The following is a 26,749-nucleotide window of genomic DNA, read 5'->3' as shown; positions in this document are numbered from 1 at the left end:
GTGAAATGACTGATCTTAATCCACTGCTATATATTCTCCTCCTTGAACTCTGCTTCTAAATAAATACAGAATCCTGAGACACCTTGCTGGTGAAGAAACAAAGGGGACAAGAAGTACATGAGGTTTATCTGTGTCTGTTGTCACTGTGCCTACTTTGATGCTGCCTTGTTTTCATCTTGAAATTAAAATAGAATCTTGAAATCTGTTACATCCGAGATGACTTTTTCTGGACAACCTAATGTTGAATCACATATTAAACTATTTAAAAGCTATTTATAGTACATAGATTTATTAAAAAAAAAAAATCTTGATTTTAATCTCTAATGATGCATATTCTTGATTTATTTAGGACTGAAGTTTATTTGGACTTTACAAAACTTAGAGATTAACAATGTATACAGCTTTTATTAGGAGAGAATTAATCTTCTTTCGTAGCAGACTTTTTCTGTGAAGGCTTTTAGTGTAATTTATTTTCTTGTGAAAAAGTTGTTTGAGAAGCAATTAAGAATTTAGCTATGTTCACTTGGCCTTTAGTGCTTTGTAGCTACAATATCTGTTTTCTCACATGATTTCTTCTGAGTGCAATATTGCAACAATTTTTCTCCACTCATGTCAGCAGGCCCAGCATACAGCAAATTTCGTCAATGCTACCTTACTTATTAATTTCACAGTAAAGAGAGAGGTACTGTTTGTGCTGAAAAAGAACACTTATAAATCTCTCTCAGCATTGATCCAGCTTTGATACTGAAGTGATCTGAAAGATTAAAAATGTTTGCTTGATAAATTCCCATTAGGCAGAGAAGACTGTATAAATATGTTGACATGTCCTATTATAATTTTCCCTGTTTACTTCTTTCATATATTAGCAGATGCTGGATATTAAGTAATCTAGGAGTCTATTCCAGAACTGGTACATCACTAAACACCATTATTTACTAGAATTTGTGATACTTTCCTATAGCTTCCATGTGCTATGCATACTGGTAAACTCATTTTCCCAATCACCTCAGTAACATCATCGTTCTTTGGGTTATTCTCAGACAGCCAAGGTCTTCTGCTGTAGTGCAGTAGAGTAAACTACCTGTTGCAGCCCACAGGATTCTGTCTTTACAGTAAGAGGTTCTGTAATTAGAAAAGTGTGGAACAATCTCAAATAAGTGTGAAATCATGACTTCATGGTGGATTTTGAGATTTAGCCCCTCAGCCTTCACCTTGTAGGTATAACTGTGCTCTGCTGTGTACTGTCTCACAATGCGGGGGGTGAGGATATAAAGTACCATTCTATGCAAGGCCTTGTACCAAAATGAAGCCTCATAACAAACATGGAGCTTGTAGGAATACCTCTGCCACTATAAGAATTCACCAGAAGGGCTGACCCGCCATGAAGTCACTATACCAGATCTTTGCATAATATTTAGAACTATCACCCTCTGTGAGACTGCTTTTGCAGATCCCTGGAAGAAAACTCAGAAGGTGATCTTCTGGAAGAAATTTGCCTATATGATTTTGGCACCTTCTACTAGGTGGATGTCTACTTTTCCCTTTTAGTGCAGTCAATAGGGCCCAGAATACATCTTTTAAAGACAGCTTAAAGCAATAAAGGCATTTATGTGTGCAGAGTATCAAGTTGTCAGTTCAAGCTGAACAAAGAGAAACCTGTCACCAAGAGGGATGGAAAGGGGATTGGATCTAGGGTTGGACTGCTAAAAGCAGACTAACGTAGCAGCTGGGATGGACCTCCCTATCTGCTTGGTTGGATCTCCCAGCCCATGTGGTAGTGAAGGCTACTGTTGGGTTGGGTAAGCAGAAGGCTTTTTAATCTCAGTTTAAAGAAAATAAATAAAAAGCAGAGCTGACTGTTAATAAGATACATCAGTAACAAATAAATGAAATGGAAAACAAATGGATTAAAAAAAAAAGGCAAGCCATTATGTTATTACAACTAGTAAGAAGAAAAAAAATAGAAAGGCTCATGAAATAATATTAAGTATGTTGGAATATTTTTCATTTAACTGAGCTTGTACTTTTGCAGATATGTCTAATATCCAATCTAAGACTGTCTTTCCAGAGTTCGAGCCCATTACCACTTTTCTGTTCTTTAATTAATGTCTTTCTATAGATATCCTGTACATATTTCCAGTGATAGTTATCACATCCTCTGTTGGTTATAATTTTGGCAGAATTTTCTTGGTTTTTTTATCCTTTCTACTTCAAAGGTTTTATATTCTAAAACTGTTAACTCTTTTCCCCCCTGTACATCAGTGCTAGTTGTTAATTCAATGTAATGTTTCACTTCAGGGCTGAAATAGAGCAGGATAATTGTTTTCTGTACTTTATATTCACTTCTATTAAGACCAGCCATTGTGGCAGGATTTTTTTCTGCAGTTGTTACACAACTAACTCATACTCAGTCCTTAATCCACTTTAATTTCCACCAACTGAAACAACTGCATCTTCATGAACGAACTGCATTTTGAAAAAGCAGTCGCTGAACTTGTCTATCACTATTTATTGAAGAAAAAATAAAGGGAAGAAAAAAGATTTATATGCAACTTCTTGTTTAGGAAATCATAGAATCATAGAATCAGCTGGGTTGGAAGGGACCTTCCAGATCATCAAGTCCAACCCTTGATCCACTACCTCCGTGGTTACTAGACCATGGCACTAAGTGCCACATCCAGTCTCATCTGAAAAACCTCCAGGGACAGAGAATCCACCACCTCCCTGGGCAGCCCATTCCAATGTCTGATTACCCTCTCTGTAAAGAAATTCTTTCTAATATCTAACCTAAACCTCCCCTGGTAGAGCTTAAGACCATGCCCTCTTGTCTTGCTGATAGTTGCCTGGGAAAAGAGACCAACCCCCACCTGGCTACAACCTCCTTTCAGTTAGTTGTAGAGAGTGATGAGGTCTCCCCTGAGCCTCCTCTTCTCCAGGCTGAACAGCCCCAGCTCCTTCAGCCTCTCCTCACAGGACTTGTGCTTGAGCCCCTTCACCAGCCTAGTTGCCCTCCTCTGGACCTGCTCCAGCATCTCAATATCCTTTCTGAACTGAGAGGTCCAGAACTGGACACAGTACTCCAGGTGTGGCCTCACCAGTGCTGAGTACAGGGGAAGAATCACTTCCCTGGTCCTGCTGGCCACACTGTTCCTGATACAGGCCAGGATGCCATTGGCCTTCTTGGCCACCTGGGCATGCTACCGGCTCATGTTCAGCTTCCTGTCAATCCAAATTCCCAGGTCCCTTTCTGCCTGGCTGCTCTCCAGCCACTCTGTCCCCAGCCTGTAGCGCTGCAGGGGGTTGTTGTGGCCAAAGTGCAGGACCCGGCACTTGGCCTTGTTGAACCTCATCCCGTTAGAATCAGCCCAATTCTCCAACCTATCCAGGTCCCTCTGCAGATCCCTCCTGCCTTCCAGCTGATCAACACTCCCCCCCAGCTTAGTGTCATCTGCAAATTTGCTGATGATGGACTCAATCCCCTCGTCTAAATCACCAATAAAGATATTAAACAGTACTGGGCCCAACACTGATCCCTGGGGGACACCACTAGTGACCAGCTGCCAACTGGATGCAGCACCATTCACCACCACTCTCTGGGCCTGGCCCTCCAGTCAGCTCCTGACCCAGCAGAGAGTGTCCCTGTCCAAGCCGTGGGCTGCCAGCTTTTTCAGGAGTATGCTGTGGGAGCCGGTGTCAAAGGCCTTGCTGCAGTCCAGATAGACACATCCACAGCCTTCCCCTCATCCACCAGGTGGGTCACCTGATCATAAAAGGAGATCAGGTTGGTCAGACAGGACCTGCCCTTCCTAAACCCATACTGACTGGGTCTGATCCCTTGTCCATCCTGTAGATGATGTGTGATTGCACTGAGGATGTTCTGCTCCAACAGATGTTTTGCAAGGAGTAGGACCACTAATCTTTCTGCAGTAGATCATTGTGTTATAAATGCTTTCAGTCTACTACTAACTGATGTGTAGCCACAATTATTGTCAGCAGAACATGGAAAGTTTGCTTCATTATTTCTTACTCCCTTACTCAAGCCATGGAATATCCATCACTGTCCAAAATCCCACCCTCAAAGTGGCATAATTCTGTTCAGTTCAGCAAGTTCTAAATCAGCCACACACAGGGAAAGAAGAGTCCTAACCTATTTTCCTGCATAGCTGTCCCAAGACTAAGCACAGTCTAGCTTTAAATTCTAGGGAACTATTACTTGAGTTGTACTTGAATTCAGCCTCCTCAACAAAGCTGAGATCAGCATGTATCTCTAAGATGAAATGTGAATAAATTGTTTGCAACTGTGTGGAAGAATATGTGACAATAAAATATGAGCAGATTTTGAATGTATAAGCAATACAGCTTTTTATTAACTATAAACTCTGGCATCCTTTTTAGAAAAAGGAAAATTACTGTGGATATTTTGCATTTAAGTAAACAACCACGTGAAGAGAAAAAGGAAGCAAGCTTAATTCAGGAATCCATATAATCACTAATTAGTTTTCATGTGCAAGGACAGGACTTTAAATTCACAAAGTTAATTAGCTGTTTCATTATTCCATAATGTTTTCTGTGTTTATTAGGCTCATAAACAAGTCTTTTTATTAGAAATTGATGGTTGTTGAAATAGTTGCATAACAAAAGTAGACTACACTAGAAAAGTGAGGATCTGTATCAGAAACATAGTTAACCCATGTATGTAGATGTGGTGGGTTGCTGCTCTATCACTCCCCTCTCCAACCATAAAGGAGAGAGAGAATGAGATGGAAAACAACTCATGAGTTGGGATAAGGTGGCTCATTAAAGCAAAAGCAAAGTGAACAATAACAAGGTTTATTTTCTACTTCCATCAGCAGCGATGGTTGGCCACTCCCAAAAAGCAGAGCTTTGGCACACGTAACAGTTTCTCAGCAGGCAGCCGTTGGAGACAATGAATGCCCCCTTTCCTGCTCCTTGCCTTAGCTTTTATATCTGAGCTGACCTCGTATGGCATGGAATATCCCTTTGGTCAGTTTGGGTCAGCTGACCTACTTATGCCGCTTCCCAGAATTTTGCCTTTCATTGGGGAAGGAATGTTACAACACTGCTGCTGTGCTCAGCAGCAGCCAAAACACTGGGATGTTATCCACACCCTTCTAGCTACCAATGCAAAGCACAACACTGTGAGGGCTGCTATGGGGAAATGAACTGCACCTCAGCCAGACCCAGTACAGCAGACAAGTCTTCATCATAAAACTGATTCATTCACAGAACTTCATGGCTGTTAAAATAACAGTCTGGCAAGGAAGCCAGTTAATGGAATCTCTGTTAATAGTTGTAACAAACAATAGTTAAAAAAAATTAAAAAGACACACACCAAAAAATTAATACTGAAGCACTTAGTGATTGACAGGTCCTGTTTTGAATGGAAATTCATATCATATTTTAAATGAAACCCAAATTATTTTCCATTTCCAAGTGTGTCTCCTTTGAAAGGGCTTAGCGGAAATGTTGATCTGCTTCTGAACATTCATTAAATGGCTGCAACCTGTAGAACCTGGCTACTTGCTCCTCCTTATATCACAATCATTCCAGTTTAGTAGTCCTTCCAATGTACATTGTTAGGACTGGACCACTGATGAAAAGCATTATAGCTGTTCTTTCCTTTGAATTGTAGTGGCAGAGACCAGAACCATGACTCTGCTTTGCCAACTGAACACACAAGCTAAAGAATAATATTACTGAAGATGCTCTTTCCTCTCAGTCCACAATTCATAGAATCAGAACAGTTTGAGTTGGAAGGGACCTTTTAAAGGTCGTATAGTTCAATCCCCCTACAATGAACAAAGACAGCACACCAAGGCTACACTGCTTGTTCTATTACTGTGCAGTGTTAGGATGCTCTCTTCCCAGCAGGACATGACGGTGAGAAGAACTTGGAATCCAAGCCTTTGAGCCCTTGAGAAAAGCTGGGTTCAATCTGGTACTTATAAAAAGAGTAAAAAAGAAGACATTGACATAATTTCTTCTAGCATTGTTTTAGAAACAAACTAGTAGTCTTGATTAGTCTTTTGTAAATATAGCTAATAGAAAAAATGTCAGTTTCTGTACAAAGTTATTAGTGTCACATAGATGTAAGGTATCATTTCTGCTCTAAAAAAGTGGGGAGGGTTGCTACCTACAGTGCTTTGTCTAGACTTTATAGTCATGTAAACCCTTTACTGGATTTGTGTGTATTTACATATTTCTCAAAAACAAGCACATTTATTTTAAAAATAACCTTAGAAATCTTTTGTGCAACTAGCAGTTGACAGTAAAGAAAGCATCAGATAACTGTAAAAGTAAAGTTATGGCGTCTGTATATATCCTTTATTTTCACAGCTACTGAGCAATGTAGAAGATTTTAAGAATCTCGCCTAAGTGACCACAGTAAAATGGGCAACCCAGCTTAGCTCAGTCTCTTAAACAGAACTGTAATACCTAAAATTCACATACAGAATAGCCCTACATGCACCAGGATAGGTGCACTTTGTGCTGCTGAAATAACTCAAAGAGCACTTAAAATTACTCCCTATATGCAGCTGAATGTACTTTTATATTTTCCTTTTGATAAAACAGGTTCATCCCTCCCATAGTATGAGAATATCTTTAATGACACAGAGATATCATAACATCACATTTTCTTTTCCATAAAAGGAATTGTATCCCAAACCTAGGCGGCAGAATCAGGAGCTGAGCCTACACCTGCTGATCTTGTCAGACAAAAAATTTCCTTGTGTGATGTAGTTCAAACATCCCTGATAGAAAGCTAACACTAGAGTTAGGTATCAGGTTGCAGCTTGTTATTTTGAAGATTAAAACTGCATGGACACTTCCTGCTGCAATGGCAACTATAAGCAGTCTGGTTAAGATGTCTAAGGAAATCTAGTATCCGTACACCTGTATTTCTACTGATAGTAAACAAAGGAAGAAAACAACAAAATAAACATTACAATTGCCACTGTAAAAATACTGTGTTTTTTAACATGGTAGGTCATTAGATATGTGAGATTTCAGTGATTCATTGTTACTAGACTCAAAGATCTCTTCGATTAAAGGGTTGTATGCTTTATGTTGAAATGTAATTGATTTATATTTGTAAATTATGTTACATTAAAATGTTATCTTTTTATTTTCTAGCAGACAAAAATGTCTGCTGAGAGCACCTATGATTCTACAGTCTTTAGAAATCTCATACTCTGCACATGCTAATCCTTAGTGTAAAATATTCCTGGTTTTGTGTCCAGGAATCTTGACTTGTGAATTATTGGTGAATGTGTATGTCAGCTTCATTCTTCTTTAGTAGCAATGTCTGAACATGAAAGTACATTAACCACAGATTAGTTGACATTGTAGTTGTCAAAAAGTGTTTGCTTTCTTGTCTGTGCTTTTGCACCATAGTAGATATGGATGAAGATGGATAGATAATAAAGTGAAAGAATACTAAGATATCAGGATGTATTTTAGAAAGCAAAAAGTGCCTATGAGTGCCTATGTAAGGCAAAAAATTCCTTACATAGCTTACTTAAATGTTTCTTTTTAAAGAATCTTTAGATAAGAATCAGTTTTTTCCTTTCTCAAGTGATATTTGTATGTGTACATAACTAAATAAATGCATGTTTCGTATGTATGTATATGTTTCAACAGATAAGCATCAGAAATATATGTACACATATATTCAGTCTTCTTATATGTTGCTGTTGTGTCTGAACTGCTGCTTCTGGGTTTTTTACCGTTCTTACCAAAACACAATGTGGCACACAGGTACCCTTCAGCTTTGGTAAAGCACTAGAAATTTAATCCTACTAGTAGCGCTGTACTTGCTGATTTATAAATGAAGGAAAACTCACCTCTGTTAGCATGAAAAGCTGTTTCCCTAACATTTGCAAAGGAGCAGGTCACCTTCAACAGCTGTAGCTCTGCTTAATTAGGCACCAAGTCCAGAACAGGCATCTGGGATCCCTTGTGTAGAATCAGGAGATATAAAAAGCTGCCGTCACAAGAGGTATGCCAAATAGGTTCATGCAGGGAATAAACTCAAACAAGCTCTAGATCACAACCAAAACTCATGGCCAAAACTCCCAAATAGGGGTGCCCATGATGACACCCCAATCCCATTTTGCAGGTTATGGGTTCCATGTACTGTCAGGGATATTGTTACTGCTTGGACATTGACCCTAAGTGTGCACACACACAACAGAAGGGCTCTTGCTCAGGGATACCCAAAAGGTGGGTTTGTAGAATCCCAGAAGATAAGGGCCTAATATATATGTCTCAAACACCAACAGCCAAGTGGCTGTGGAACCAAGGACTCTTGGTAATAACAGACAAGAATTGTTGCCAATAACCAAGGACTCTTGGTATTAAAATACTGTGATAAAGAACAAGATTTGGTGGAGAAGGGGGGCCATGTGGAGATAGGGCAGCACTTTTCTGTGACAAGCAGCCTTGTTGTAGTTCCTAGAGATAAGCACAACACAGTACAGTGCAAGTGCAGGAATGAGGCCAAAAAGTAGGCATGGACTGTAGAGGGTCATTAAGACCAGTAAGGATCCCCAAAGCCCTACAATCCACTTCCAGAAAGACTTGAAAGAATGGACTACAAATGATAATTAATTTGCATAGAAAGTGAAAAATCTTTCACCCTATCCCTTTGTTCAAAACCCACTAACATACCAATTTCCATGTCAATAAAATTTTCTGTTCATTTGTGGACCCTCTGACTTTTGTTTTTCATTTTGACCATGAGCATTTACGAATCTTACGTTTCCTTCCCCTTAAGGGTGGGTTGTCATAGAGTTTGCAACATCCAGAGGATGGAACGGTTAGTCACGGGTATCCAGGAGAGAAAAAAAATAGTCACTTATATGGGGGATGGTGAGGGCACTCAGTCCTGGGAAGTCTCCTGGGAGCTGTCCCAATCCCCACGGAGGGCTTCCCCTCAGAGACCTGCTCTGTGGGTCCGTGCTGTACCTGCCACAGCCGCAGGGGACGCTGTGGGTTGCGAAAGGCTGGCAGCCACCCAGATCAGCCTGGGAATGGTTGTGGGGGGACGTGCCCAGCACAAGGACTCCTGTGATCCTCTCTTCACTCCTTACATGTTCAAGCACTGCCTTCCTACTCATGTCTACTTCAAACAAAAGTGTTATCCAAACAAGATAACAGGATCACAGAAGTGTACAGAAATCCAGATTTTGGAGTACTACAATATATTTGAAAGGTCCTGGATAACTAAATCTGACAACTGCCTGCAGCATCTTTATCTGCCCTTTCTTCAATAGTTGCCACTTCTGTTTTTTTCTCCTCTTTTACGGATGAAGATGTGACATTTCCTTTGGTCATTTTTCACACATTTTTGGTTTTGTTTGCGTGAAAGATTAAAAACCTAGTAGCTGTAAGAAAAAATAATTAACCTTCCTATTAAAAAAGAATATAGCATTTCTAAAATAAATGTTTCTACAGTATGTGTCATACATAGTGCATGATTGTATCAGATAATGGATTCATAGGCACCTGGTTTATACTTAAATGCCCAGATACCTGTTTACTGCTGTTTATTACTCACTAGCTATTTATAGGTACACTAATCTTATTTAGAGTATTTCCTGTCTATTTTTCATATTCATGTAGTATGAACATACATTATATGTGACTAGTATAAAAGTTCAACTGATGCAGAGCAGTAAAATCTTTTTAAGAGGAAATTCACAAGTAATAAGCATCGGATGCAAAAAAAAAGAAAAGGTTTTGTCTACACATATGAGGAAGATGGACTCCAGCATTCCCTGTACCCATATTCTGGGTCAGATATTATTTTAATCCAGTTCAGAAGCAGTAAAATTACTACCTAGGGTATCATTTGCCTGGGATTCCTCTGAAGTTTATAGAGATTTTTTGTGACTTATAGATTGGTGTCAGTTCCTGGGAGGGTAATTTAGAGCTAAGACAGAAGAAACATTACTGTCTGAATCCTTCCACAGAAACATATCATCAGTCAACCAGACGCTTTATATGTTTTATAGCACCTAGTTACACTGGTGGAATCCCAAATTTTGAATTTGCTATTTTGTTAATGCCAGAGAAGGATAAGGATAAGGTGATTAAAAAAAAAAAAAAGGAAAAAAGGTCACATTGTGTGAAGAATCCTAGAACTAACCAGCATAGATGTATTCAAATACAAGTGCTAAGAGCAGAAACATTTTAATAAAGTTGCAAGCATTTGTCTCTATGTACATGACAGCAATATCCATAATCTTTCTCATTTTCTTAAAATAAGTCCTTTCACAATTTCATTGAGCAGCTACATGCTGCTCATGCTTTTCATCTGCATTCATAGTTGAATAGGAGAAACAGTGCCACTGGTCAGCTTTTGTATAGTGCCCTAACTGTTAGAGCATTTATTTCAAATATACTTCTTCCAGCGTAAGAGACTTAAAACACACATATTTTACTTTTCTGGGTAGAGTAATCAGCAGTCACAGATCATTATATATGATAGAGCCCTTCCAATCTCCTGGTGACTCTAGGCCATGCTACAGGAAAATTCAAGATGCAATTAGTCCCAAAAAACATTCTAGAGGGAAAGTATTCTAATGTTTAATTTCTAGGACATTCAAAAGAGAATACAATTTTTCACTCTTCCAAATGAGACCTGGGGATGTTGGTAAACAGGTGGCAATTTGCCCAGGTGGCCAAGAAGCCCAGTGACATCCTGGGCTGTATCAAAAATAGTCTGACCAGCAGGACTAGGGCAGTGATTGTCCCCAGTACTCAGCACTGGTGAGGTCACATCTCAAATCCTGTGTTCAGTTCACTACAAGAAGGCACTGAGGATCTGGACCAAGTCCAAAGAAGGGCAACAAAGGTGGTGAAAGGTCTAGAGAGTAAGTCATATGAGGAGAGACTGAGGGAACCGGGGTTGTTCAGCCTAGAGAAAAGGAGGTTGACACTGATCTCTTCTCTGTTGTGATCAGTGACAGGACCAGAGGGAATGGCCTGAAGTCGTGTCAGGGAAGGTTTAGGTTAGATGTTAGAAAAAGGTTTGTCACCCAGAGGGTGATGGGGTGCTGGAACAGGCTCCCCAGGGAAGCAGTCACCAGCACCAACCCTGACAGATTTCAAGTAGCATTTGAATGATACTCTTAGGCACATGGTGTAACTCTTATGGATGGTCCTGTGCAGGGCCACAAGTTAGTTTCAATGATCCTTGTGGATGCCTTCAAACTTGGCATATTCTGTGCTTCTTTCCCCTTAACCAAGCATCCATGCAGATGGATAAGACTGTCACTGTTGCTGTCATCTCCCCCACCCAGCCCTTGCCTCCATCTTCTTGAGGTTAAACAGCTCAGTTTTAAGAACTTCAGTTGCTTCTCTGGCTTAACCATTTCTTTTTGCACAATATTTTTTAATGAAACTATTTTGCTTGCCTCAAAACTTAACATTAGTTATCTATACTGAAGACTAAATAGAAGAATGGCTAGGTAAAGAAAAATCCTCTTCTGGCATCCACTGATACAATAATTTTCTATATATGCACTCATATCACACTCTTAGGAGGCATGTGGTAGTTTTATTTCCCTTGTGAAAGGTAAGAACAAAAGATTGCAATTGAACAAAATTATCTTCATCTGAAGAGCAAAGGCTTCTTCTCATTCTTGTGTCCACAAGAATTATTGCTCTGCTTTCAAAACCTCTTGATTTTTGAGTAAACTTTTCTATATTTTTAACTTTCAGTTGTGAAATCAGTATAGTCTATTTGTCCACCTCAGTTTAAGAAGCTCAGTAATCCTTCAAACTAATCCCAATGAAATTGCTCCTATGTTTTATCAATGTATTAAAAAAGAGAGAAGAAAAAGAAAAAAAGTCATTCTGCATGCTCAGATCATATCAGGTCTGTACAGTGAAACTAGGCAGTTGCTGCCAAAATCATTGGCAGAAATACCAACTGCCTAAAAGCTCAGTCCCGGACTGAACTTTTGCCATTCTAGTTTGATCATTAGATATGAAGTTATTTAACATTATTGCTGTAAAAAAAATGTTTCTATCAGAAATACTGATTGGAGAAATAAAAAGTTTTGTTCATTTAATTTTACATTTATATCAACACATGAAATTTATAGTTTATCTTGAATCTCTTTACATAAACCTATGGATGAGTTTTTTAAAATAGAAGACACTGAGATAAAATGTTAAGATTATATGTTAGAAAGTAGACAGCTAGTCTCAACTTTTGACATATAACTATAAAAGTTCAGAACTCCAAATCCCAAGAAAAGGACAAATACCTTAAGCTAAGCAGATATTAATGCCAAAAGAATAAAAATGTTGACAAGTCAAGAAGTATTAGAATTCCTATGGGGTCTAACTTAATTCTGTAGTATATTATAAAGTGTGGAGTCAAGCTGTTACTCCCTCTTAACATAAACTGTTAGTTTGCAGTATTGTAATTTACAGTGCCAGTGAAGCAACATTACCAAAACCTCAGAGTGATTATAACCACCTGTGAATGGGCTGAGGAGGATTACCCCAGCTTTGCATTTCCTTCATGAGTTTGCCATATACTTCATCTTCTTTCAAACTGATTTACTTGGGTCAGAGACAAATCCCCTCATGCTGCCCATAAATCTGGGACTAGAAGCTCTAGTTCAGGTAGAGGTGGGACAGGCAGACACTCAGAGTTAGCCTGTTATTGCTCAGAAATACAATGAAAGTAATGCACTACTGCAGTGTGATAAAATAACTAAAAACCTCTTCAAATATTACTCTTTAATAAGGAAATATAACTATGCTTTGTCTTTCCGAAATGGATGATGCTTTCATTGGAACTGTTCTGGAAACTGCAAGAAACCAAATATTCTTTGAAACTGTGAGTTTTCATGAAAATTAATCTATTTCAAATGTTTTTTTCCTGTCTCCACAGTCAATTTGAGTGTGAAAGAGTAGAAGCCCCTCCTTTGCCAGTTAAGAAACAGAACCAAGCTTTCTGGCTTTCAGCACCTTTGCCAAGCTGCCAGACTACAGTTACTGCAGTTCTTATTTTTCCTTCAGAAGCCAGGAAGATCTCTGGTCCAAATGACAGGTCAAGCTGTGGTTAGCTTAGCGTTCTGGCACCTAAATTCCTCTTGCAATTTTGATTTAATGAATTATTTACCAGTTCCTATTTCTCTAACTTGCATAATGTTGTTACTCAAAAAGTGCCTGAGTACATTTCAGCAGGATGAATTGGACAGAAGGAGGGTGGGATTTGTCTACACTTGCACTGACTCCTTCAATAGTCCCTATCTAGAGGGATAGTTGAAGATTAGCTGAAGACAGAATGTACTTTAGCAGCTTTTTGAAACACGAAGCGTCAATTGCATGAGTGGATGTGCAATCCACCTTTATTCATTGTACATTTTCATTTAAATTCCAAGGTATGGAAAGAGATATTGAGATACATACTGAGTAATGTAACTAAAAATTAAGCAAAAGAGAGTAGAAGAAATTGGTAACGTTATTTTTCCCTCTTTAGAGGAGATATTTTTGAACATTGTATATTTACTCTCAGATCAGTGAGGATAAAAACCCAACAAGGTCTTAATTTTTTGCTGTCCTTCTGTTAGTTTTTGGTTTAAATTCCCTTTAGTCTGTACTGTGGCCTATGTACAGCTTTTTTTTTCTTCCTCCAAATCTGAGAGAAAGCTACAATATATCTTTGTGGTATACAAGATCAGAGCCTTAATGAAATACCTTCTTCCTACACTTACACTGCTAATTCTACAGAACATACAATCAAGTGTTGATATATTTTAGATAGAACTGTTTTTCACTGAAAAAATGCAGTTTTATCTGTAGAAATATCTAACAGGAACATAGTTCATAGAGAAATTTGAGTTTACTATTTTAATAATATTTTTACTAATCTTATTCAGATATTCATATGACATAAATTTGAAAAAATAAAGGTAAAATTAGTATTATGTATATAAGGTTTTTTTTTTTTTATTTTATCATATGCATATTTAATTTTCTCACCAAATTTTGAATTTTTCTTCCCGGACAAAGTTGGGTTTATTTTTTTGTTAGTTTGTTTGTGGGTTTTTGTTGTTTTTTAGATGTTGATATTTCTTATGAAAGGGAAATGTTGACTCCTGCCCATCCTTCTCATGGCTGGGCTTCGCGAACAAAGATTTGGGAAAGGTCTCTACCCACGTTTGTCACAAGTGTGCTGGTGGCTAAAAAGGCCAATACGACACAGGCATGTCCGATTGCAAAAGACACAGCAGAAAGACTCCTTAGTTGGTAAATTCTGCAAGGCACGAATCTTTCTGCGTTGCCTTTTCTCCTCGAGAGTGATCCTGTGTGCTTTCTCAGGAGCATCAGCAGAGTTATAGATGGTGTGTCTCCAGGCCTCTATGTTGACTCCTGCCCATCCTTCTAAACTGACTGGTAAAACGTGGAAGCAGAAGCAGAGGAATAGATGAGTATTTTTATTTGTGAATGAGTTGTAAATATTCCCAAACACACAAAAAAATTATTTTTAAAATATAGATAAAAAACACAATAGCATTGTTCAGATCCTAGCATCCCTCTCTGTGTACTTTTAAGTAAATATGACTAGAGCTGTAGTTGAAAAGTATTTTCATTCCAGCAGAGGGACTGTTAGAGCTAAATATGAATGTGTTAACAGAATTATGTCCATGAAAATAGAGCCAATCAGATTTTAAAATAACCATAAAGGTCACTGAATTAAAACATTTAGAGAGTAGATTAGGTGCTTGGAAAGTTTATGCCCTTAGCAAATAAAGCAAATAAGGCAACAGCAGTGAGGACATTCAGAGATTGCCTCATGCTATTATGGGAGGAAAAGGTAAGCTCTGCGATTTTTCCTGAGGATATTGCCATGATAACGCCAAGGGGTCAGTGCTTTGTGTTGTGAGCTGATTGCCACATACACTGTAAAATGAGCATAGTTATATAAATGATATTGCAGCGGTTCACCTTATTTTTAAATGAGAACATTTTTTACATAAACATGACCATTAAATAACAACAGGATGATTCGCTCAGGAAGATCTGAGCATATAAGTCAGTAGAACAATGCAGCTTGCTTCATGCAGAAGCCTGGTCAGCAGGTTGAAGGGGGAAATTCTCCCACTCTACTCTGGTCTTGTGAGCCCTACCACCCAGAGTGATGCATACAATTCTGGTGCTCCCAGCATAATAAGGACATGGAACTGTTGGAGCAAGTCCAGAGGAAGGCCACAAAGTTGATAAGAGGGCTGGAGCACCTTTCCTACAAAGACAGGTTGAGAAAGTTGGGGCTGTTCAGCCTGGGGAGGAGAAGGCTTATAGCAACCTTCCAGTATCTGAAAGGGACACACGAAGAGAGAGAGTCTTAGTCGGGATCTGTAGTGATAGGACAAGAAGTAATGGGTACAAACTGAAAGAGGAGAAATTTAGGCTGGATATTAGGAAGAAATTCTATACTTTGAGGCTGGTAAGATACTGGAACAGGTTGCCCGGGGAGGTTGTGTATGTCCCAGTCCTGCAAGTATTCAAGGCCAGGTAAGGCCTTGAGCAACCTAGTCTAGTGGTAGGTGTTCCTGCCCAGGGCTGAGGGATTGGCACTGGGTGATCTTTAAGGTCCCTTTCAACCCTTAACATTCTATGATTTTATGATTCTATGATTTACTTCAGTAGATGCTTCTGTAGAGACAGTTATGTGTCTTTCTTAGTTTCTTCCTTCTTGGAATATCTTCCTTCTTCATGATATCTCAAGCAAAAGCACACTCTGTGTTCAAAAAGGATAGTGATAGCAAAGGTCTTTTCCTTCCCTTCATACTTTGAGGAAATGGCATTCTTTTTTATGACCTTTCAGTGTTCAGCAGAGTGAAATTAGTTAAAAATAAGGTGTACACGTTTTCATAGAAACTGCGATTTCATATTCATATAGCTAGTTATTATCTTCACATTATTTTTATGAGGAGGCCTTTTTTCCTACTTAGAGCAAAGTAAAATCAATGAATGCAAAGGAAGAAATACGGGGATCTTCTTGAAAAATGATTATATCTTTTCATACCGGAGTATGCTGAGATAAATTCTCATGTGCTTGGTATCTCTAGACAGTAGGGAACCAAGACCTTTGGATTTATTCAGACCACTTAGGAACCTGATGAAAAGAGAAAAGAGAAGGAAGAAAAGAACAATTTTATTCTCCCAGGGAGAGAAAAAAGCATTTCTTTGTATTGTACCTTGATAAAGAATACTTCATCCAGCTGAGCCTAATGAAACAGAGAGAAATACGTGGTAGTGTTTGTGTGCAGAATACACACACACTCCAAGACACCGTATGAAGCATAATGCCTGCTGTCAGGCCCTCTCTCCTCTGCAGTATATTATTTTTTAAAATCCATTTTATGTCCTACAGATTTTGTTAGTGATTTTTTAATTTATTTTTTAAAACTCGTTTCATCTACTCATGTTTAAACATCCATTAAACAGAAAAGGCTTTCTGTCTGTCTCAGGGATGAAGCACAGGGATGACAGTCAGGAGACAGTTATTTCTTTCCCTATCTCTGATATTGATTGAGTGTGTTTCCTTGGAGAATTCAACTTCTCTCTCTGAGACACAGTTTCTAACATCAAAAACTGAATAAACACCAAAACTGCTACATGGTTATTGGTAGACATTATATGAGATATTGAAAAGAACATAAACATGCAGGTAGGTTATACTGTTGCTTCCTGCTGTTTCCAGTGATGTGCAAGGCTCAATAACAGGAGATGGCTGGGCCTGCTTTGAAGAAGATGGATATCTGATTTTAATATTCCACAGTTGTTTCTCTTTGATTCTATGGATTCATACAATCCATGTTATAACATATGTAGGTTTTTAGCATCAACAATATTCTGTACCAATGATATACCAAATGAAGAAATTGTTTATATGCTATCTTCTTCTCTAGTTGGATGTTATTTAGTTATTATGATATTAATCTGCTATATATTTACTCTATGACACCCATGACTTTATACATCTTCAAATAACCCCCCCCCACTTGCTTTTTATCTGGGCTGGAAAGCTGCAATTTTTTCAATAGTTCCTTCTAAAGGAACTAGTTTGGTACTTCTAAACATTTTTTGTCACACACCTTGTCATGTGAAAGGGGGGGTTTCCTTGAACCCTTTATATTTGATCAATCTATCAGCATGCCCAGGGAAGATGAGATCCTTGTGCCCGACCAGCCTGTCAGCATCCCATTATGTGAACACCACTGAAAAGCCCATTGCATTGAACTGTGGTTCAACTAATCTGCTCAGGGTTACACACCAACAACACCCCCAGTTTCAGCTGGAATATTACCAGTTTTGTCAACTATGTTATCTGCTGTCAGCCACTGCTAGTGCCCTTGATGGACTCACACTAAACACTATACGTAATAACACACTTCATTGACAAACACACTGATAATAGAAGACTGTGGTAGGTTATGGTTCAGAGACTGCCATTGATAGTACAATGACTGCAAAAAATTAATTTAAAGTGAAATACAGACAAGTTCTTATCACCAATGAAAGCTAGTTTGAGCTAATCATTCAGTGTACATAGAATGAGGTTCTTACCCAATATATGTCCCGATGGGGAAGACAGGTTCAGCTTGTCAACCTAGCCCAGAAGTTGCGACAAAATCTTCTCTAACCTCCCTCCCCTCTTAAGTATTTATATTAATTACTTTGAAGGAGAGGAAAAGGTAAAGCTACAGGTGATGTCAGCCCAAGTTTAGGTGGAGTTTGAGTGACTTTAGTCATTATCATATCATGAAAATTAATGTGCATTCTTGAGTTAATGAAGCAAAGTTCAGCTTTTGATTACTGTCTAAATTATTCTTTGATTTAGTTCCCATTAGCTACATTGTTTTAAATGGAGCATGACCACAACATCACTGTGTTGTTCAATCCATCGCTTTATATCCGCATTGGTTTCAGCAGAGCATGACCACTGCAGCTCCGTGACACTCCATCCTTTGTTTCATGTTTCCCTTACAGATACACCAAGCTCCCTCAGAGTTCCTGCTCCTAAGGTGTGCAGTTTGCCCCTGGTGAACTATAACCAACACACACCCTCCTTGCTGAACTTTGTTTTTTGGTCTTCTCCCCACACACCTCCGGACCTTTTTCAGTTATAATATATTCATTAGTAAAAATTATACACAATATTCAGATGTACATATACCACATATTTGTATGAAAAAGGGCATAATGAAGTTTTCTATTTTGTTTGCCATTTCTTTCAAAGATCTCATTTCTCATTAATGGTTGTCACCTGTCAACCCATCACCATTTACACAAAGATTTGTCATTGTTTTTTACTAATCCTGTTCAACATCCAGATGTGTCTGATCCATAATCTCTGACAAGATCCCAAGATTCTTCTACGCCCAGTGACTCTCCTAATTCCGATATGGATTTTATTGTACTCGTTATCCCCCAGTGACTTCTCTTGGAGCTATTCCACTCTGTATAAACAAGCCACTGAGGGAAAGATTAAAATATTCAAGGCAGCCCCTCTGTGTTAGCCTGGGAATAACTAATTATTTGTACAAAATTAATTAACCCCATAGGAAACAAAGGAGTTTGAAAGGAGGCTAAATTTCATAGAATTCCTCTCTATCTAGGAGAAAGAAATTTATGGAAAGGACTACCTGACGTGCCCTAAACTTTTCTCCACTGGCTACTAAGGACAATTGACCTCTTGTATGAACACCCACTTGATTCAGCTTAATGAAGAGAGCTTCCAGCCAAGCATTCACAGAAGTAACATAGAGATTCCAAAGAGTATCCATCATTCGAGGTAAATTATCTAGTTACCGGGAACCAGTTTTAAGGAAAGTCTTGTTCTTTTCCTGGTTTAGACAATACAGTCTGTACCGAGTCCAAGAAACTTTACTTGATGAAAGCTTATGGGATAATAAGAAGTGATGCTCACAAAAATTGAGTATGGAATAGTAAGAAAATAAAAGAGCATATGAAAAATAACTCCTCTGGAGTTACACGGGAAATGAGATATCATAAGTATGAAAAGTTAAAGAGTTAAGAAAAACAAGTTTGAAGTTCTATCTAACATTTTAAGATTACTTGCAGCCACCAATGAGGGAAAATCAACCTTAAATTTGAATTTTGAGTTTTCATTTCTGTGGTTTATATTGGATTCACAGTGAAGTCTTTTTAGTAAATCCAGCCCTGTCCTGGAGGACCGAGCACCTTCTCGGGTCCCCAAGCTGCGATGTCAGTCCTCAGTCTGGGATATTGTCCTGCTCAGTTGAAGCTCAATGGGGCCAGGCAAATGGGTGCACTACAGCAAGAGCTGTAACTGGAGCTCTGGCAGCATCAAGGTGAGTTCCTCAACAGAAAGCACCTCCCCAGGCCAGGAGTCGGCCCCATAACCGCTGGGAGCTTCTCCTGGGTCACCACTGGCTCACCACCTCCTTCCAATATCACTTTCAGCTGCACTGGCTCTTAAATGGCCCAGAACCTTATCAGGTGAATCTCAAGGAGTCCCTCTGGATACTCTCATGGCCCTTTAAGTATCCTTTGCTCAAAAACTTCCTAAGTAGATAGCAAAGATCACTGTCATTGCACTTGGCTGAAATGTATGCAAAATATTCTGAGATTATCTACAAGGTAAAGCTCATTTAATGTAATGGACAAAGGCCAACTAATTTCTAAGGAGTCACTGGGCATTGACAGGGTTTAGGCATGAATTAATTTAAAACTGTGCAAGCTGAAGCGTATCTTGACAGTCTCACAAACAGAACTTCAGGTGTGAAGGAAATGCTAATGTTGAAAATGTAAAGGATGAAAGATTTTAACTGATTTGGAATGAAGCAATAGGTTAGACAAAAGGAATAGTGTCACACCTGAAAAAGGAAATACTTTAATTCCATTTCAGTCATTCAAGGTACCTTGTTCATCTTCTGGACCACAGTTCTTTGGATCCTGATGAAAAAGATGAGCTACAGCTAACCTTACAGGTAACACACTATCTGTGAGATCTGTCTCTTCCAAGAGACAGTTTACACATTTTGTGTAGTTTCTAAATAAACCTCTGGGTTAATGCTGGGAATAGGGCCTCTTCCCCTGAACACTTGCACATGAAGTTTTGCTTCTTTGCTTGATTTCTGTCACCAGAAAATTTCATTCTTTGTGGTGTGATGGCATCTTTCACGAGCTTGAGAACAAAGTGTAGGTGTCCCACACTCGATTGCACAGCAGCTGGTGTTTGCTGACACAAAGGAGTGCTGTCAAGCTGAGTACTCAGTACTGAGTACTGAGATCTGGTTGCTCAGCATCCTGGAGAGATCCATACCTTTTTTATTATGGACCGTGTCCTCCTCTAATGACTGCACAACAAAAAATAAACTAGTTACAATTGCTTTTCATTTTAGGCTCAGTCACATCAATTTAGATGGAATTTACCTTTCCCAAATTCAGACATGTAATCAACAGGTAATCAACAACCTCCAGTGGTGCTGGATACTGGGATTTGTTAAAGAACCTTCAGGTTTTTGCCCTGTTTGATTATCTCACACACTGGCTCTAAAAAGTGCTATGCTCACAATTCCCTTCTCCACAGGAAGGTCCCTGTTTCCTAGGGAAGGCAAACAGACAGTCGTGTCTGGACAGCTGTCAAGTCCCTGGGTATTCCCCAACATTTAGCTCAACTCATATCTTTGACCTCCAGGATCATCCTCTACTTCTAGTATCTTTTCTCCAATCACATAGAATCACAGAATCATTTAGATTAGAAAAGACCTCTAAGATCATCAAGTCCAACCTTTGACCAAACACGACCTTGTCAACTAGACCATGGCACTAATGCCATGTTCAGTCGCATCTTGAACACTTCCAGGGATGATGACTCCACCACTTTCCTGGGAAGTCTGTTCCAATGCTTAGCCACCCTTTCCATGAAGAAATTCTTCCTGATGTCCAACTCAAACTCCTCTGGAGCAGCTTGAGGCCATTTCCTCTCCCTTGTTGCCTGGAAGAAGAGGCTGACCCCCCTGTTGCTACAACCTCCTTTCAAGTAGTGGTAGAAAGCAGTAAGGTCTTCTGTCTTCTGTGTGATTCTCAATATGCCCAAGTGAACATGCCTTGAAAAGAAGTGTGATTGTATTTATGTAACAGCAGCATACCTCTGTATCCTTGAATCAGCCATTCACCAACTTTTCAGACCCTTCTGTTCTTTTTGAGACCACTTCTCAATAACCCTTATTTTGGACACTGGTTTTCCTTCCAGAAACCCAAACCCTGAGCTTTCCTACCTAAATAGTGTAAGTGCATGTGTTTAGCTTCCTGATTGGTGTTTCTCTCTCATGTCCCTATTAATTATGAGATTCAGGATGTGTCACTTTTTGCTCAGTTCAAATGTTATCATAATTCACGACCAGTCCACACTGGTTGCAGCTAGCAAGTAGCAAGTTTCTGCTTGAAACTATGAAGGCTCAATTCCAGAAATTCACCCATACACACACACGTACACCAAATTATCTGCTACCTGTTAGCATTTACAGTTTAAGCTATATTTATCACCTACAACAGATTTAGACATCTGCTTCTATACTAGTCATTCCAGAGCGAGTGCCTTTAAAGGCAGTAGAGAGGAAAAGAAGACATTTTTAGGGTATCTCATCTGCTTTAAAAGTGCCATTCGAAGATGTCATGGGCGGAGCCATGGAAATGCCAGTTGTCTTCATCTGTAAAGTGAAGGAAAAACTGGAGGCTGACCTCCAGAAATTTTGATCAGGTGGTTTTTACTTTTCACGGTTGACTACAATTTAAAGATATAAATATTTTTTGCCTAGTTTGTGAAGCCAAAGGTTTGGGGGTTGAGCAGGTCTGATGAGGTCTGAACACAGTGCAACATTGCAGGTGTCAGGTTCCAAGAGAATGCTGAGGTACAGAGGGGAGTTTCCTAGCTGTCTCAGGCTTCTTTAGAGTCAGCAATGACTAAGAGAGATTGTTCTGGATCTCAGTATTACTTCTGAACATGTAAGATCCCTACTTAATTACTCTTATTTCTTAAACTGCTTTTCTGAACTGGCCTGCCTCTTGTTTTTGTGTTTGGTTTTTGTTTTTCTCTGATGTTCTCTTTCTAGTTCTTTAATAAGAAAAAATTACAACAGAATTAAAACAAGAAAAAACCTCACCTTTTCTATTATTTTTAATTAGGCCCTGAATTCATGACTGTTAAATTAATGTATAGCTATTTTAAGTTGGAGATTTTTTTTCTTCTAAACTTTCACATTGGTACAGAAAGCGAATAATTTATATTATATTTTAAGTATGTAATGTAGCATAGTGAATTGCAGAGTTAAAAAAAATCCCTTTAGATCAATAGGCTTATTCAAATAATTATGTCTATGCCTTTGGCAGATATTTTTATGTATAGCAAGATAGGGAGACACACATTCCAGTACAGGTACTTTGTTATTTCTTTTGACATTCCTATCAGACATTAAAGCGGCTTATAATCAGACTGAACTTTTCTGTTGGCGTTAGGGAATGGCATACTATTTTTTCTTTTCTTCTTTGGCTACTACTCAAATGTCTATTTATTTAAAATTCAAGGTGCATTTACTAATTATTGCCAGAGGAACTGTAATCTTAATAGGTCATAATAGGTCATATATGTCATACTGTTTTATATGCACCTAGGAATATACAAAAATGAGATCAAGGGGAGGGGTTATGTGTCAGATTTGATAGCAGGTAAAATTGTTTAAACCTATGATTTAAAAATTAGAATATGTCACATGGAAGTCTCCCATCAACCTCAGGGACTGAGGTGTTGAATAGCAGTCCCAAGGGAAGAGCTTAGTATTTTGTTTTCTTTGGCATATGTAGTAAATCAACCTCAGTATATTTAAACAGGTATTTTGTATCTGATATTTTATTCTCTGAATGTCTTTTCAATGGCATGACTTTTGAATGTAGAAAACAATAGAAAAAAGACTCAAAATAATAAACTGCTATTTGTTCTAATTGCCATAAAATTATCACTTGGGAAGGAAGGAGGAATGAGAAAACTGTGTCATGCAATTTTTGTACTATATAAATGTACTAATCTGCATGTGTTACTAGCATAACATACAGTCTCTCTATCTTTGCAAATATTCAAGCTCATTTACTGGAAGCAGTGAAACAATCTAGCTCTCCCTTTAGCATTGATGGGGCAAAATATGTACTCCAAGTCAGCTGAAGACAGTCATGGGGAATAACACTATTATATCCCCTAAGACTATATCACATGCTTAATGTATTTGCATTTGTGAGTTTGGGAGATGGGACATTTGTGAATTTGGGTACAGATGCTACTGACACAGTGACATGTGCCAAGGCTATAGCTTCAGCTTTCTTCTCCCTTGCTCTTTTTTTTAATGTGAATGGCTCCCATTGATAGAGAGGGAAGCCGTGACATTTCCTGTGGGTAGTAGGGAGTTCCTGTGAAGTGAGCACATCAGAACCGTAGTTTTTCAAAACTTTATAGCCTGATTGTATAAAGACACATTTTATATGCCATCACTTTGTGAAGGTTACCTCTCTGTCAAATTGTCCTGGCACCCCCTCAGAGGTATGGCTGTTCAAAGAAAAAAACCTTTGCATCTGTTTTAACATGGCTAGCACCATATTCCTCTGGATTTTATTGTTAAAGTACTTATCACGTTAGTTAAAATATTTCAGAATTTCACTCTGACTCTAGGTCTGACTCTAGTGTAAGCAGTAAAAATCTCTACACACCAGAGACAACTTTATGTTGCCATTTTGCAGAACCTAAGAAGGGATAAGCTATTTTAGGTCATCCAGAAAATATTTCTTCCATAGCAGGAATTCTTCCTCCACTAAGCTTTCCAACTCTAACTGTACTCTACATTCACTCCTGTTATAAAAGTTTCAAGAGAGAGTTTCCAGTTATATTCTAATCTATGCCACATTCTTACCTCAACTTGATATGGCAGTGTGAGACGAAAACCCACAGATATCTAAAAGAAAGAGTTCTTTCTTGGGAGAAAATAAATAATTTTTTTTTCCTAATTCACTATCGGGTATATTAGTGAAAAGTGTAATTTTCAAATTTAATTTTTAAAGGAAAACAATTTAAAAGCTGATTTTTATGTTTATTTTTAAATATAGTTAATAAAAACTTTGCATGAATCTAGACATAATGGATTTTTGTCTGTTCATACTATTAATTCTTTACGAAAAGCACCTAAAAACCTCAGAATTTTCCTTGTGCTAGATAAATAATGCTGTTCTCAAAGATTAAAACCTCAATAATCTACTCTATTTTCCAATGGAAAAGGCATCAAAGGGAAAATTTAGAGGAATGGATACTGAAAGGCAAAAATTTTAGAAAGGAAAAGATGGAAATGCATCTAGGGAAGATTTTGACATTTTTTGTCTTATTGTTTTAAAAAATGAAAACTCTTCAGAAATAGCTATTTATAGCTGTTTGATCACCTTGTACTTTGGTACAGAAATAGTTACAGAGTCTGCTTATTACAGTAGGCTTCAGCAACCCTAAGATGCTCACCATTCCTGAACTAAAAATCTACGGTTTCTTTCTTTTCACTGTAACTCCTCAATGTAGTTTTGTTGAGTAGAGGCTTATACTCACCATGTATATATATAAGAAATAAATTATTTTACAGGTCCAAACATTTTTATTACCCCTTTACAAATATTAAACTGAATTATGCTCTCAGTTATGCTAGAGTAACAGGCTTCATCTCACCACAAGTGGTCAAAATTTTACTTGTGCAAATCAAAATAGATTTTGGCTCAACCACTTCAGACAAACGGGACAGATAAAATTAACAGTGTCTTTAGAACTAACTAAAATTGTTTTTGCATGCTGCTAATCTACTTTACCTACCATGAAAACTACAATCTACCAGTGCTTCAATGGCTGTCTTCCCTGATTTTTGAATTTACAACATTGATCTCAATCTATACTTCCAGTCCTTCCTGAAATCCTACAACTGGAAATTCCTCACTTTTTATATCTATTCCTGGACATAACAGTGAATGTTTTAAATGTTTGGTTTGTCTTTAAAAAAATCAAAAATTAGTCAAAGAAAACCCTGCTTTTTTTCCTAGAAATGCTTTTAAAACATTCAGGAGAAATCTGGGAAACAACCACCTGTGGTTGAATTCTGTGCTGTTCTGTTTTGCATGTATGTACTTAGTAGTGCAAACAAGTAAATCAGGCAAGACATCAAGCAGATAATAATAATTATAGATAGGTGATAGGTAATAGAGAGTAGACAGTAATAGAAAGTACAAATATTTAATCCGGTCTCAATTAAGGTCAGACCTCTACTTTGCTGATGTAGGTCTTTCATTCTATATATACAAAACCAGCCGGTGCAAAAACATCTGGGTTTATTCTCACAAAACATCCCAGAAAATCAGAATATTTACCTAAAAATCATTCTGGCAGTCTCTACGGAAGATACACTGTGAAGACAGGGACCAAAATCAAGTCATTGCGTCAGTTGTTCTGAACACGTTTTATATTTTTCCTCACAAGCTATTCTGCAAATGATTTGGACACCATGACTCCTTTCCCGTTTCACTCACATGAAAGCTGTTATCTTTTATTTTTGTTCCCTTTTTGTATTGTCTTTTGTATCTTTCATCTGCAGGGCATTTTACATAACATATTTTCATCACTTCTGATAGCTGAGCTAACAAGAACAAATATTATGCTTGATTTTTTGTGTCTGGTACCTCAGTGAATCTCTGTTATTGGGTGGTAGATTCTGCTTCTGAGTGACAAGAAAAGTTACATTATTTCTCCTTTGTTAATATGCTGCATACTAATTCACTCTTATATTCATTCCTAGATAGTTTCTTGGCAAAATCTCTCATCATAAATTTCTTCTTGTCAGAAATAACAGACTGGCCTAAGGCTTTTGGTAAATGACAGTAAATTGTATTCCTTATCATAATGGCTTGAAAAAGTATTTGTAAACAACTGTATTTTCTTGTGCAGTGTACAACTGGAAACAATGACACCATTTTTCTAGCTGAAGTACAGTTCTGGATCAATCTTTCACAAGAACAAAAATCAACCCTAAACTAGAGCAAATTCAAAAGCAGGGTTAGCGGAACTTTTACCTTATCATACCTTAACTCCCATGATAAGCCCAGCTTTAGATCAAATTTATTAAACAGTAATATTCCTGTAACAATAGTATACTATGTTCAGAATTTTTTATTCTGAATTTCAGTTATAATTGGCTTGCTATTACAGATCTATGAAATACTTTTTTATTTTTATAGATTTTTTATATTTTAATATTTTTGTCTATGTAATTCAATCAAAAGAGTATTTTGCAATAAACCAAATCATTATTTTTCTGCTGAATGCAGAGATAATTTACAACCATTTTAAATCTAGAAATCAAAATGTTTGGTGATTGCAGACACCTTTCTGATAGTCCATTTATTCCAGAGCCTTGATACTGAGTTTCACAGAACATTGGTCTGTGAATTCGTTCACTAAAGTCTCTTTCTTTCTTCCTTCTCTCTGTGTGGTTTTATACACTGTCAGTTTGAGCAATGGATAATGCAATGCTTTTGCAATCTCTAAAGCTGCTCTCCAAATAGGAAGTCCCAGAAACTGCAAGTAGTTGTATACTTGCATATGGAAGATGATGTTCACCTGTGATTGGAGTCTTAGGAGACT

The sequence above is a fragment of the Chiroxiphia lanceolata genome, chromosome 5, assembly GCF_009829145.1.
Source record: "Chiroxiphia lanceolata isolate bChiLan1 chromosome 5, bChiLan1.pri, whole genome shotgun sequence".
Classification (NCBI taxonomy): domain Eukaryota; kingdom Metazoa; phylum Chordata; class Aves; order Passeriformes; family Pipridae; genus Chiroxiphia; species Chiroxiphia lanceolata.
The sequence above is the reverse complement of the archived record's forward strand: the minus strand, read 5'-3'. Positions refer to the sequence as shown.